Below are 13451 nucleotides of genomic sequence, written 5' to 3' on the forward strand. Positions count from 1 at the left end.
TAAGCACAAAATATTTCTGCCTGCATACTTTGTCCCACATTGTGCTTACTATTAGTAGACCTGACTGTAGACTACTCCAAGCAGACTTGATCAGGGAGGTTAAGATGAAGGAACGGTGACAATAATATGATAGAATTCACCCTGCAGTTTGACAGGGAGAAGAATTGAGTAAAAGTAACTGCAAAGATATGAGGGAGGAGCTGGCCAGAGGTGATTGAAAGGGGAGCCTAGCAGGGAAGATGGTGGAGCAACGGAAGCATTTGGTGATAATTCAGGAGGCACAGCAGAAATTAATCTCAAGAAAGAAGAAACATTCTGAACGGAGGACAAGGCAACTATGGCTGACAAGGGAATTCAGGGTCAGCAAAAAAGAAAAAGTCATACAATGCGGTAAAGATTAGTGGAAAGCCAAAGGATTGGGAAGAATTTAAAAACCAGCAGAGCACAACTGAGAAAGCAATAACAGGGGAGAAGTTGGGGGTAAGCAAGATAGTAATATAAAATAAGATTGCAACAGGTTTTTTTGATACATAAAAGGTAAGAGAGTCAAGAGTGGACAACAGTGCATGCTGTTAGGGCAAGGTACTGGCATAGGTATAGGATTGGCTGACTGGCAGAAGGCAGACAGCGGGGATAAAGGGGTCTTTTCAGGATGGCAGATGGTGGCTCATGGACTTCCACAGGGGTCACTGTTGAGACCACAACTATTCATGTTGTGCATTAACAATCTGGGCAAAGAAACTGAGGGCATTGTTGATAAGTTTGACGATGACACAAAAATAGGTGGATGGACAGGTAGTATTGAGGAGCTGGAGAGGCTGAAATTTAGGCTAGAACAATGGACAAAGAAGTGGCACATGGAATACAATGTGGCAAAGTGTGAAGTTATGTACTTTGGCAGGAAGAATAAAGGTGTAAACTATTTTATAAATGGGGAAAGGCTTCAGAAATTTGAAGCACAAAGGGACTTAGAAGTCCTAGTTCTGGATTCTCTTAAGGTCAATATGTAGGTTCAGTTGGCAGTTAAGATGGCAAATCAATATTAGCTTCATTTGAAGAGGGCTAGACTACAAGAGCACGGATGTAACATTAAGGCTGTGTAAAGCTCTGGTCAGACTACATTTGGAATGTTGTGAGCAGTTTTGAGCCCTGTATGTAAGGTAGGACAAGTTTGTGTTGGAGGGAGTCTAGAGGTAGTTTCCAAGAATGATCCTGGGGATGAAGGGCTTGTCATATAAGAAGTGGTTCAGGACTATGAGTCTGTCCTTGATGCAGTTTAAAAGGATGACAGAGGGTCTCATTGAAACACACAGAATAGTGAGATTCTGGATAAGGTGGGTATGGAGAAGATGTTTCCAACAGTAGGACAGACTAAGATCCTAAGGCACTGCCTCAGAGTGAAGGATGGCCCTTTAGAACTGGAAAAAAGAGGAATTTCTTCAGCCAGAGGTGGGGTGAATCTGTGGAACTCATTGCCACAAAAGGTGGTGGAGACCAAGACACTGAGTGTATTTAGGAGAGATAGACTGTCGATTAGTAAGGAGATCATAGGTTATGGGAGAAGGCAGGAGAATTGTGTAATGAAGCATATCAACCATGAACAAATGGTGGAGCAGACTCAATAGACCAAACAGCCTAATTCTGCTCCTATGTCTTACGGTCATATGGTATTATAAGCTAACGACTACTTCTACGTGGAACATTCCTCATCTTCACTCAAACTGATTCCATAACCTAATCTCCTCAATGAGGTCATTTATAAATACTGCACATATGCCAGTCTTGATTAACAGTGCTAACATTCTACCATTAACTGTCTTCCTATTCTTCATGAATGTCATACATCCTTCAATATTCAGGACTCAATGCTTGTCATCCTGCAGGCATGTCTTTGTAATGGCAATCAGATCCATTTTTATCGACTTTAGCATGTACTGTCAATTTGCTTACTGTTTTCTGAATTCTACATGGATTCAAACGCTGAGTTCTTAGATTTGTCTTTTTACTGTCTTTGTAACACCTTGTCTTGATTGTTGGTATATTAGTACATTTATTATCTCTGCCCTTTCCTGCCACCTCTGGCACACATTCCCAACATTACAATTTTCCTCTCTTACCTTGTCTCTAATCTTTGATATGCCCCATCTTTCCACATATGATCCCTTAGCCCCACTGTTCAGCTTAAGCCCTCTCCATTTCTCTGGTTATGCAGTTCACAAGTAAACTGGCTCCAGCACACTTCAGGTGTAGACCATCCCAATCGTACAGCCCCCTTTACCCGAGTACTCGTGTCAATGGTCTACAAACCAGAAAATACTCCTTCACACCAGTCTTTGAGCCATGTATTCACTTCTGTATTTTTATTTTCCTTATGAAATGTAAATGTAAGTCAGGTAATAACCCAGACAGCATCATCTTTGAGGTTCTGCATTTCAATTTATCATCCAGTTACTCATACTGGCTATGAAGAATCTTTTTCATAATTCTATCTATGACATTGGTACCTATGTAGATCACAGCCACTGTTTTCTCCCCATATCACTGCAAGTTCCTTTCCAGCTCTGAGCTGGTGTCCTAAATCCTGGCACCAACCATGCTAACCACCATTTGGACTCTGTTTCTTTGTTGCAGAGGACAGTGTCAAACCTTCTCTTTATACTGTCCCCTACATTCCTCATTGCCCCCCATTGCTTGAATGACTTCCTATACCATAGTGCCATGGTCAGTTTGTTCATTAACCCTGCAACCGCTGTTTGCAAACAGGCTGAGAGAACCTCAAATCAATTGAATGATATTGCACTCCAGCCCTCTTGGTCCCCTTATCAATTTTGGACACAGTCACACCATCTTGTACCTGACCATTGATCAAATCAGAGGACTCTGTCCTAAGTAGTGTGTCTGCCTCCTGGTTCAATGAATCCAGGTAACTTTACTCCTCTCCAATGTATTACACTATCTGTAGCTCAGTCTCCCGTTCATAAACTCTGAGATGAAGCTGCTTGAACTTCAAGCATTTTCTGCAGATCTATTTGCCCTGTATCATAACGGTATCCAATAGTGATAATCAGCTTGAGGCTTCCTCACCCATGTTTGATTTGATGGCATGAGATTTCATGGGACCCGAGAATCAATGTTGAGGACTTCCAAGGCAACACCCCCTGCCTGTATACCACATTTGGTTGCTCTGTCATACCAGTTGGACAGTCATACATGGATAGTGATGGTGGTATCTGGAACATTGTCAGTAAGTTATCATTCCTTAACTGCAGACATGAGAGGCTAATGACTGATTAGGTTATAGGATAGCTCTCCCAATTTTAACACTAGTCCCCAGTTGTTTGCAAAGGGGACTTTGCAGTGTTGACAGGACTAGGTTTGCCATTGTCATTTTGGGTGATGCGGTCGATGCAGGCTGGTCCTTCTAATTTCATTTTTATTTTAGACTGTGTAGTCATTAGATACAACTGAGTGGCTTTTTAGGTCATTCAGATTGTCTGGTAAATCAGAATCGACTCCATATTACCTGTGACTATTCCTTTCCTTTTGTTTTAACTTCTCGGTCATGAGATTTGGAAAGTGCTTTGAAGGATCCTTAGGAATTTGCTGAAGTACATCTTGTACAAGGTTGAAAGCAACGGAGGATGCAAAAACTTGAGATGCAGATCTTATGTCAAACAAGTGAGCCACTTTGCTTTGGATGGTGTCAAGCCTCTTGAATGTCATTGGAGCTACTCTCATCCCGGCTTTACTTGTACCTGCTCAGTGATAAACAGGTTTTTGGGTATCAGAAGCTGAATTACTTGCCAGAGAATTCCTAGTCTCTGACCTACTCTAACTTGGCAAGTTAAGGTTCAGGTAAATGGTAATCCTCAAGATGTTGATGGCAGAGGATTTAGTAACGGCAATGCTGTCAACTGTCAGCATTAGATGTTTAGATTCACTCTCATCAAAAGCATGCTTAGTGACTGCCACTTGTTTGACATGAATGTTACTTGTCACTTATCAGGCCAAGCCAGGATGTTTTCCAGGTACTGCTACACACATGTAAAATTTCTCTAATTATGTCATTGTATCAGCAATAGCACATCTAATGTAAGTAATAAGTTTATACTCTTTAACCTTGCATTTATCCACACGATTTGGTAAATCAAGTTAAGACTTTAAGCAATCCAACTCATGTATTGTTAAAGTACAAGCACTATCTAGCAATGCACAATTAAAGGAGTTGTATCTAACACATCCATCACAGCACTAAAATTTCTTGTGACCAATACAATTTGTTTGAATTTATAATTACTGATATCTTCAGCCTCTTCCTCAAAATTCTCTTCTTTATGTTACAGCTTGAAAACCCTGCTACTTTGCCTTGAATAGTTCATGACGAAATAATACTTTGAATCATGTCAGAAGCACCTGCTAACTGTTTTTAGGTATTCTTGGGATTCATTCATCCATTACTTTAGGCAATTTTGTCTTCTGCTGAAACATCCAAAGCTTTCATTCTCATTCTTGACTTTGATCCATCTATTGTATTGATGTTTGTATTCAGTATCTGGACTATTTCAAACTCTAGCAATCTTTGAGTTTTTTTTATTCTTTCTGTCACCGCAGAACGTCTCATTTGTTCAATGAAAGCTAAAGGAAATGACTGTTTCTCCAGGAATTTTTGCAAGGCAATAGACATTTGCTCCAACTGTCATTCCTTCTCTGAAAATATCATACTATTAGAACCACTTGCCTGTCCTTTCGAGAAATATGGTTCAGAATCCCAGAATATCAGAGGACATTAATATTCCAATAATTTATATTCACTTTGTGTGATTTCCTCAATAGGACACTTTTGCAAATTCTTTTATTCTTTTGAGTGATTGGAACCAGGTTGACCTGGTCATTGATTGGGGTTGCTAACCTGTGACAATCAGGAAAGCCCTGGCTGACTAATATAACCAGGAGATGAGAATCTCCTCAGTCCAGGCAAATGTCTCCAAGCTGGCTGGACACCGCCAGAGTACTGTGCACAAATAAATAAAAGGTGACTTGGTGATTGGATACCGGCCTCTGTGCAGTTATTTCATCTTGGTTTCCATTTTTTAGGCAACCAACATCAGCTATCATGTAGCTTAAAGCCAGGTAGCAAAGGATTGAACTGGAGCTAGTCTCTACACAATCTTGTATCAGCTTTAATTACAGATATGCGCATTACAATCAAGGACCTCTTAACCCAGCCACCACAGTTTCAGTCTGTACCTACTTATTGGAACGCAAGTGAATCCACAGAAAATGCCACCACCTACATATAAATAAACACAATTAATACATAATTAATAATACATTCTTTGTCTGGACTTACTTTGTCCCAACCACACCATCTACCCCACTCCCATACGTAAAAAACATTTTGTTTTCTTATCTACTTGATCAATCATTTTCAATGGCGTTGATTTGATCATGTCTTAGCCTTATAATCTGAAGAGAATGCAAAATACTTTTATGCAAATGTTTATGTCCTTATAATTCTAGTTCTCTTGAAATATCATGGCCTAACAAGTTAATGCTGCCGAATCCGACCCCACCACCAAAGACATTTTTCCCTCCCCACCCTTATCTGCTTTCTGGAGGGACCACTCTCTCCGTGACTCCCTTGTCCGCTCCACACTCCCCTCCAGCCCCACCACACCCGGCACTTTTCCCTGCAACCGCAGGAAGTGCTACACCTGCCCCTACAACTCCCCACCTCACTCCCATCTCAGGCCCCAAGAAGACTTTCCACATCAAGCAGATGTTCACCTGCACATCTGCTAATGTGGTATACTGTATCCGCTGTTCCCGTTGTGGCCTCCTCTACATCAGGCAAACCAAGCGGAGGCTTGGGGACCGCTTTGCGGAACACCTATGCTCAGTTCGCATTAAACAGTCGCAAACCATTTCAACTCCCCCTCCCATTCCTCAGATGACATGTCCATCCTGGGCCTCCTGCAGTGCCACAACGATGCCACCCGAAGGTTGCAGGAACAGCACCTCATATTTCGCTTGGGAACCCTGCAGCCCAATGGTATCAATGTGGACTTCACATGCCCCAACCCCATCCCAAAACCAGCCCAGCTTTTCCCCGCCTCCCTAACCTGTGCTTCCTCCCACCTATCCCCTCCTCCCACCTCAAGCCACACCCCCATCTCCTACCTACTAGCCTCATCCCGCCCCCTTGACCTGTCCGTCCTCCCTGGACTGACCTATCCCATCCCTAACTCCCCACCTACACTCACCTTTACTGGCTCCATCCCCGCCTCTTTGACCTGGCTGTCTCCTCTCCACCTATCTTCTCCTCTATCCATCTTCTATCCGCCTCCCCCCCTCTCCCTATTTTTTTCACAACTCCCCCCCCCCCCCCCATTTCTGAAGAAGGGTCTAGGCTCGAAATGTCAGCTTTCCTGCTCCTCTGATGCTGCTTGGCCTGCTGTGTTCATCCAGCTCTACACCTTGTTATCTAAGTTAATGCTGCTTCCTGCTCTCCAAATGCTGCCGGACCTGCTGAATATTTCCAACTTATATTTGCATTCTGTGTCTCTGGTATCATCCTGATGAACCTAAATTGCACCAGATCCAATGCTGTTGCACCTTTTCTTATGTTCCTCCCCTTAACTAAATATAGTACCTTCAAAGGGTATCTGACCAATGTTCTGTAAAATCAAAATATCACTTAGTGTGTTAGTACTCCAAAATCCTACAGACAAAATAAAACTTTTTGAGAATCTTTACAGACCCGTGCACTAGCTTTTACTGATTTATTACACAGACTCCTAAATCTCTTAGCTCTTCCACAGTTTCTCGACTGTCCCTAATAAGAAAATATTCTAATTTGTCTACCTTGGATCCAAAGTAAATGATTTCACACTTCCCCTGCATTGATCTCCACCTTGTCACAGTTTACTCACTCACTTGCTTTGTCAGTGTGTCTTTGTAACTTCCTGTTTCCATCTCTATAATCTGTGCTATACCTGCTATGAATCTCCAGGGCTGTCTCCATCTGACGAGACAGTGGTTCCAGATGAGTTAATCTTCTCAGTCTGCATGTACCATATGTGAATGCTTTTCATTCAAACAGGTGGAGAAGCCGGAACACAAATATATTTGTGACATCCATGCACTAAATTCAGCAATCATATTGAGCCTTCACCATGTTGTGCGCAGGTATGTTGTATTGGAATTTGATGTTTCTCACAGAAAGCAAAATAAACATACTTTAAAAGCATTTATGTCGAATGCCATCATGAGTACACCTGTGTATTTGAATATATTTAATAACCAAAGTGGCTGAGTATTCTCCCTCTTTGATGCTATACCAAGTTCACAGTAAGATGCCACTTAAATATGTCAAACCATATCAGCAGCATCATAAAATCAAACATAATATGCCCAATAGTTATCATTACAATCTTCTTTCTTCCTAAAACATTCTCAGTCTTCATACAAAGGTGAATGGGGATTGCAAACAAGTTGTTCTTGAATGATTGGGAAACATATTCCATGGACTGGATTTTTTTGGAGCATTGGTGACCCCAATTATGGACCTGAAAGATAGGGGGCAACACTACATCAGCTGTTTCTGTGAGGCTCATCTAGATTTTGGGCCTATAAATGTTAATGATCTGTTGTCAAGTTATCCATCCTTTCAAGAGCCAAGAGTTGCTGAAAAATCAAGTCTTTAGTTCCAGCGTGCCACCAGGACTGGTGGCTGGTGCTGTCAGTGTGGCCAACCAAGTGAAAGCAGCAGTGGATGCTACCAACGCAGCAAGTTATGAGGGGATTGCAGGCATCAAGAGTACCCCTCCCCATTTCCTCACATTGTAGTAGACCTACTGCCACTGGTAAAATATCATTGGTGCCTTAAGTGTCCATTTAAGTAGCATCATTGACCTCTAAATGGGAGGGACAATCTTCACTGTCGATGGTAGAAAAGCAATGGGCACACAAACATCCTATCACATTTCCTTCATCCCTGTACTTGATTTTCTGAGCCAACTCCACCTCCTAGCCCAATACTGCAGTCCCTATAACATTCAACACTTTCAGTTTATTGCCTAAGGAGTAGAGTTGAAAACTAACAATCGTGAATGAGCATTCACTAATCTCAAGTACTAGCCTTCAAAGGGTGGCTTTCTGATCTGAAACCTTCTTTCAACAGCTCCAGCAACAGTACCTCAAAAAATGCTGCACAGAATGGAACAGTTTGACAGCAACCACGTCTCTCCAACTTCAGAAGCAAATTGCACTTGTACCATACTAATTTAAAGGCTACTTCGCAATGAAGAAGACCATTCAGCTTTTTGTAATGCATTAACCTCACTTCATCTAATTATTTCATAAGCAATTTCATGCATTTTGCATCCAGCTCCCTGTAAGCAAGTGTACTCCAAACTTTGATTGCCCTCTGCGTAAAGACTGTCCTTACGTTAATGTGAAATTTAATTTTTCAGTTTGGATCTGCGTCCCCTTATCTTACTGTCATAGTTTAATTTAAAGCATTTTTAAAATTAGCATTTCCTATCCTGCTTCCCTTTATAAAGTCAACTCTCCAATACTTCATCCTCAAAATTCTGGCCCCTGATTCATTTAAAAATCAATGTCACATTGAAAAGCTAGACAGAAACTGACTCCATCAAGTTTTAGCCCACTGACTGCCAAACCAATCTGACACGACTGCACTATAGGTCTGCTAGTCGGGTACTATATGTGTTAAGTAACTAAGGATAGGAAGACATTATTTGCCATATTCCCTACTTCAAGTTATTTTGAATGTAGGTCTAACCAAATCAGAGCAAGAGAGCTCAGGCATCTGTGTATGAACAGCATTGGATTTAGCATGCTGGCATCATTAACTAACCAACATGATTGAACAGAGAGAATTTGCTGCGCCACATTATCTGATTTTGCTGGTATTTCAACTGCTTTATTTTAAGTTCAATCCGATTGTGCATGATTTGTGTTTCCAGGAGGAACAATAACAATATTTCCCACTTTATTTCAATAGCTGAAAACAAGTGAGCTGCACAAGCACCACTGCTATTAGCATCCAGTGACCCTTAAAGAAACAGCTGTTGACCACTGGGGAAGAAAGGTAAGGTAAACTGTTGAAATTATTTTCATGTGGTCTGAATGATCTCTTTCAAACCAACTTTTGTGATAACTAACCCTGCAGAGACTCCTCCCAACTTGCCCATCCCAGCCCTCAACTTATTTGCAGAAGGCAAACTCTGCATTTGGATTTTAAACTTTGTCTGGGCGAGAGCTGCTCAAAATGTATAAGCACTAAATAGCCCATTCACTCTACGCAAATGAGGCACATCTGCCTCCTGCCTGATGGAATTCAACACATGAAAGCCTACCCCTTTACTTTCCAAGGACTGAAGCTGTGGGTTTTGCTTGGGAAAGATTTAGAGGAAGTTAACCCGCCTCTTAAAGGGAATCCATCCAAAGTGATTAAAATAATGGCAATACCTATGACTATGCAATTATATTTCGCATTCCTTGATGTGGAGGAGAAGGAGGAATCACCAAGGGAGAGAAAAGAGCATTTGGAAGTGTGAAATGAAATTCAATATAATGCGTTGGATCCAAGGAATGTTCCTAAACTCAGTCTGAGAAATGTTAAAAATGCTTAAAAGAGACACTAGAGTTAATTGTAATTTGTATCAGCAGACAATAATAAAGCAGTAATGGCCTCAAAATGGGTTCAGTAACCTTGACCCTGCCAATGCAGTTGGTAGTATTTTGAAAGGATCATTCACTTGCATCTAAAGCATCCACATGTTTATGCAGGGAGCCAACTTGGGTTCAAGGACCTTCTAGTAATGCTAGAATTTCTCCTGCAAGCTGTTTGTCATTTCCCATCTCACCTTCACAGTTTGGCACCCAGTCATTAGCAGGTTTCCAGTCACTTTTACATTAATGAGTTGGCCCTGGGATATCTGCCAAAGGTCAGCAGTGGTATCAAAAATGAACACTTTGACAAAGTAAGTTGGGTCCAAGAGAATCTTGTGACTTGGTTTACTCAAGCAGGCTTTTTATACGCAGATGGAAGTTTCAGTTTCTGGTGAAACTTTGGAGTACATTTTTTAACTTTGTCATTTGGACACTAGTGGCGAGGTTCAATTCTTGTCCATTTGAGAACTTGCCACATTCTTTTTAATAAAACTGAAAATCAAATCAGTTCAATCAAGTTTCTTTGCATTTTTAATTGAACTGACTCAGCTTTACTCCATATATTAGTTGCTTCAGCTGGGTGGTCTGTTCTTTTTACGTTGTCAGGATGTTTTCCTGCCAATACTCTCCTTGGTTGCTGCTGGCATTTAAATTGCTACATACACTAACAGGAACCATACGATATATTCAAGATCTTTTTATATAGTATATAGTAGAAACATTATAATTTTATTCCCTGTTCCTCTTCTGAATAATACCTATAATTCTACAGTAATGCCAGTCTCTTGTTACTTCACCCAAGTAGTCATTCTACCTTTAACATACACACGTACTGTGTTAGCCATTCTACAACGGGGTAAATCACAGCTGACTCTGATCCAACATCTACACAGATGCACATTCCTGTAAGGGGAGTCACTAATTAGTGATCCACATCAAGAATCTAGACTGGCTTTTCCTCTCCCTAGTGTTGGAGACAAAGTCCAAGAGCAGTACCGCATTGCAAAGCTTCTTTGCTATTCATTGCTACTGACCCTTATGTTGTGTTTCTAAAGATGTGAAGAATATTGAATGAATGAGATAAATGCAGTGCATTTTTGAAGAGCTGGAGAAATTGTAATCTGCAAATTTTTCATTATCTTTTTAAAAAATTATGATAACAAATCAGACATTTAAGTCAAAACTGGAATCCCCAATGTTATTGCCCAGGCAAATACTCTGTTTCTGCAGCATTACTATGAAGCCTGGCTCATGCTTTAATATGATTTTGAATGTATATTTTGGATTCTTCAAAAATTAGCGAGACTCAGTTAATTTGATTTGCAAACTACTACACCTGCATAGTATCCACACGAAGCAAGGATAAATTTAAGAATACAAAAATTTAACAACATTATTCATCTTCTGTACAAAAAAACTAAGTTAGTATTATCATTATAGAAGTAGAATATGTGTAAAAAAATTCAATTTTCCATCACAAAAATGTACTTTTCCAGTAACGCAGGTGTAAAGCAGTATATTTTCCTATTCTAGAGACCTATATCTCAGTAAAGATATAATTTATGTTATAATGTAGCACTTAGTTCTTTAACTTCAATACCATTAGTTAGTGACCTTCCAAATGAAATTGGATTGTTTGGGAAGTGTTATCTGATTTATGAGGAATAGCAGACATTCATTTGTTTCTATCTCGGCAGAACAGCTTTGGCACAGCTGAACATTCTGTTAAGCCCATGGATGGAAAACTGATTAAAACTACTTGTGCTTTTGTGTTTACATTTCAATGAACCTAAGATGAAATCAATTATGTTGAAGTAAACACACTGAGGTATCATGTGGGCTGATTCTCATTTAGTGTTTTAGAAGTACTACATTTGCCAAGGGGTTCTTGCAATTGTGCAGATAAACAAATGTTTCAAACAGCTGCAAATTTTGCTTTTGCATATTTCTTGCAGGCTGATTTACACCCAATAGTTTGTAATAGGTTAGTTTTTTTTATATACTACAGGTGTTAAGAACATTAGATGAAGTGCCAATCCTATAGTTCAGGATTCAAACAAGGCTGACTAGAATACGAAAAAAGAAAATAAATATTCAGAATTAGTGGTTTGATGATAAAGGATAGACGTTAGGTCATGTCTGCAGACCAGTGCAAATTAGACACACGTTTGTCTTCAGAGTGAAGAGGCAATTGGAAGGGAGGTCAAGCATTCCTGCTCCTCCCAAATCCATATTAAGATAAATTTAACTTTGATTTTGTGGAGTTGACCTGTAACATCACTTTTAGGAATCATTAGTTAAGCCACATAAAGACAAAGTAAACCTATAGTACAGGTCCACATCAATTCCACTCAGAATAAATTAATTTCTAGAATGTGCCAATTCCTACAATAGCCTCTTAATTATAAAATGAAAGCGACCTAATTCCACTTTTAGGTTGGCATACCCATTTCGTACTCAAACAAACATCTTGCAGGAGACATTTCTGTGTTGTTAGTATCCAGGATTTTAACAACTTCAAATGAACCTCTGTTTCCTCTCAGCCTTATCTTCTCATTTTTAAAGCGATTCATAGACAAATAGGCTAAATCATCCTATCATTTATAGCACATTTCTTTATCTGCTGCTGGATTCATCTTCGTTTCCTGTTTACAATTGCTAGATAAGACTATTGAAATGTCAATTCACTGTTCTTCTCCTGGTGTTCAAGCCAACAGTGTTGACTACAACAAAGGGGCCATGCTAATCTTCTCTGTATCGTTCCAATTTTAGTCTATGCGATAGCACACGGACTATAGCAAAAGATTGAAAAGCACACTGGCACAATAGGTTTGATTTAAATGAGGGTGTGAGGACAGAAGCAGGCAGCAAATACAAAAGTTAGGAATGAAGGTTTAATGGTCAAAGCTTGCTGTCATGTTTCAACACAAACTCTCACTGATTGGGAATGATAAAGTAGCCTGCAGGGCAGAATGTGATTCAGGAGGGCAACTGGGGGTTTTGGAGAACAAATGCATTTGGAGTGCTATGGGTTGGCTCATGAACAGAAGGGACCACCCTCAACTTGCACAAAGACAACTAAGTCTTGGCATGCGGCGTGTGCACACGTTATTGCTGGTAAGATAGAACATAGAACATTACATGATACTAACAGAAATACTAACAGTTGTGGGAAAAGAATCTTAAATGGCCATTAATTGACCACGAGTAAAATCTCAGCAGAAATGGGTAGGCAATGGACATAGCGGCGCCACTATGGTAACTATACCCATCAGCCCAGCTCATTCCCCAGGTAAACAATAAAATTTCATGCCAACTCTGAAGAACAAACTTTGGGGTCAGACTTTTAGGAGGAAAGGCCATTAAAATGTTAAATAAAAACTAGTTCTGAGGAAGTGTCACCAGACCCGAAACATTAGCTCTGTTTTCTCCTTCACAGATGCTGCCAGACCTGCTGAGCTTTTCCAGAAACTTTGTTTTTTAGCCATTAAAATGTTGTGGGAATGTATCATAGAGTTCCCAATGCCTTTGTAGCACCATACCATTTTCACAGCAGTTGGAAAGCAGGCAATAGAGGATCCTATCAAACAGCCAATTAAGGCCTGTTCCATTTTCTGCTAACATTTTACCAACAGGTTTATTTGAAATCACAAGATTTTGGAGTGCTGCTCCTTCAACAGGTGAAGTGTCTTCACCTGATGAAGGAGTAGCGCTCCAAAAGCTTGTGACTTCAAATAAACCTGTTGGACTAT

At 40.3% G+C, this 13451-nt stretch overlaps 1 pseudogene; it reads right to left on the reverse strand.

Annotated features, from left to right (window-relative positions):
* Positions 1–12431: 12431 nt before the first annotated feature.
* Positions 12432–12498, reverse strand: LOC125482867 (annotated as a pseudogene).
* Between the last annotated feature and the right edge of the window lie 953 nt (positions 12499–13451).

Source organism: Rhincodon typus, chromosome 3 (genome assembly GCF_021869965.1).
Source record: "Rhincodon typus isolate 14 chromosome 3, sRhiTyp1.1, whole genome shotgun sequence".
Taxonomy (NCBI): domain Eukaryota; kingdom Metazoa; phylum Chordata; class Chondrichthyes; order Orectolobiformes; family Rhincodontidae; genus Rhincodon; species Rhincodon typus.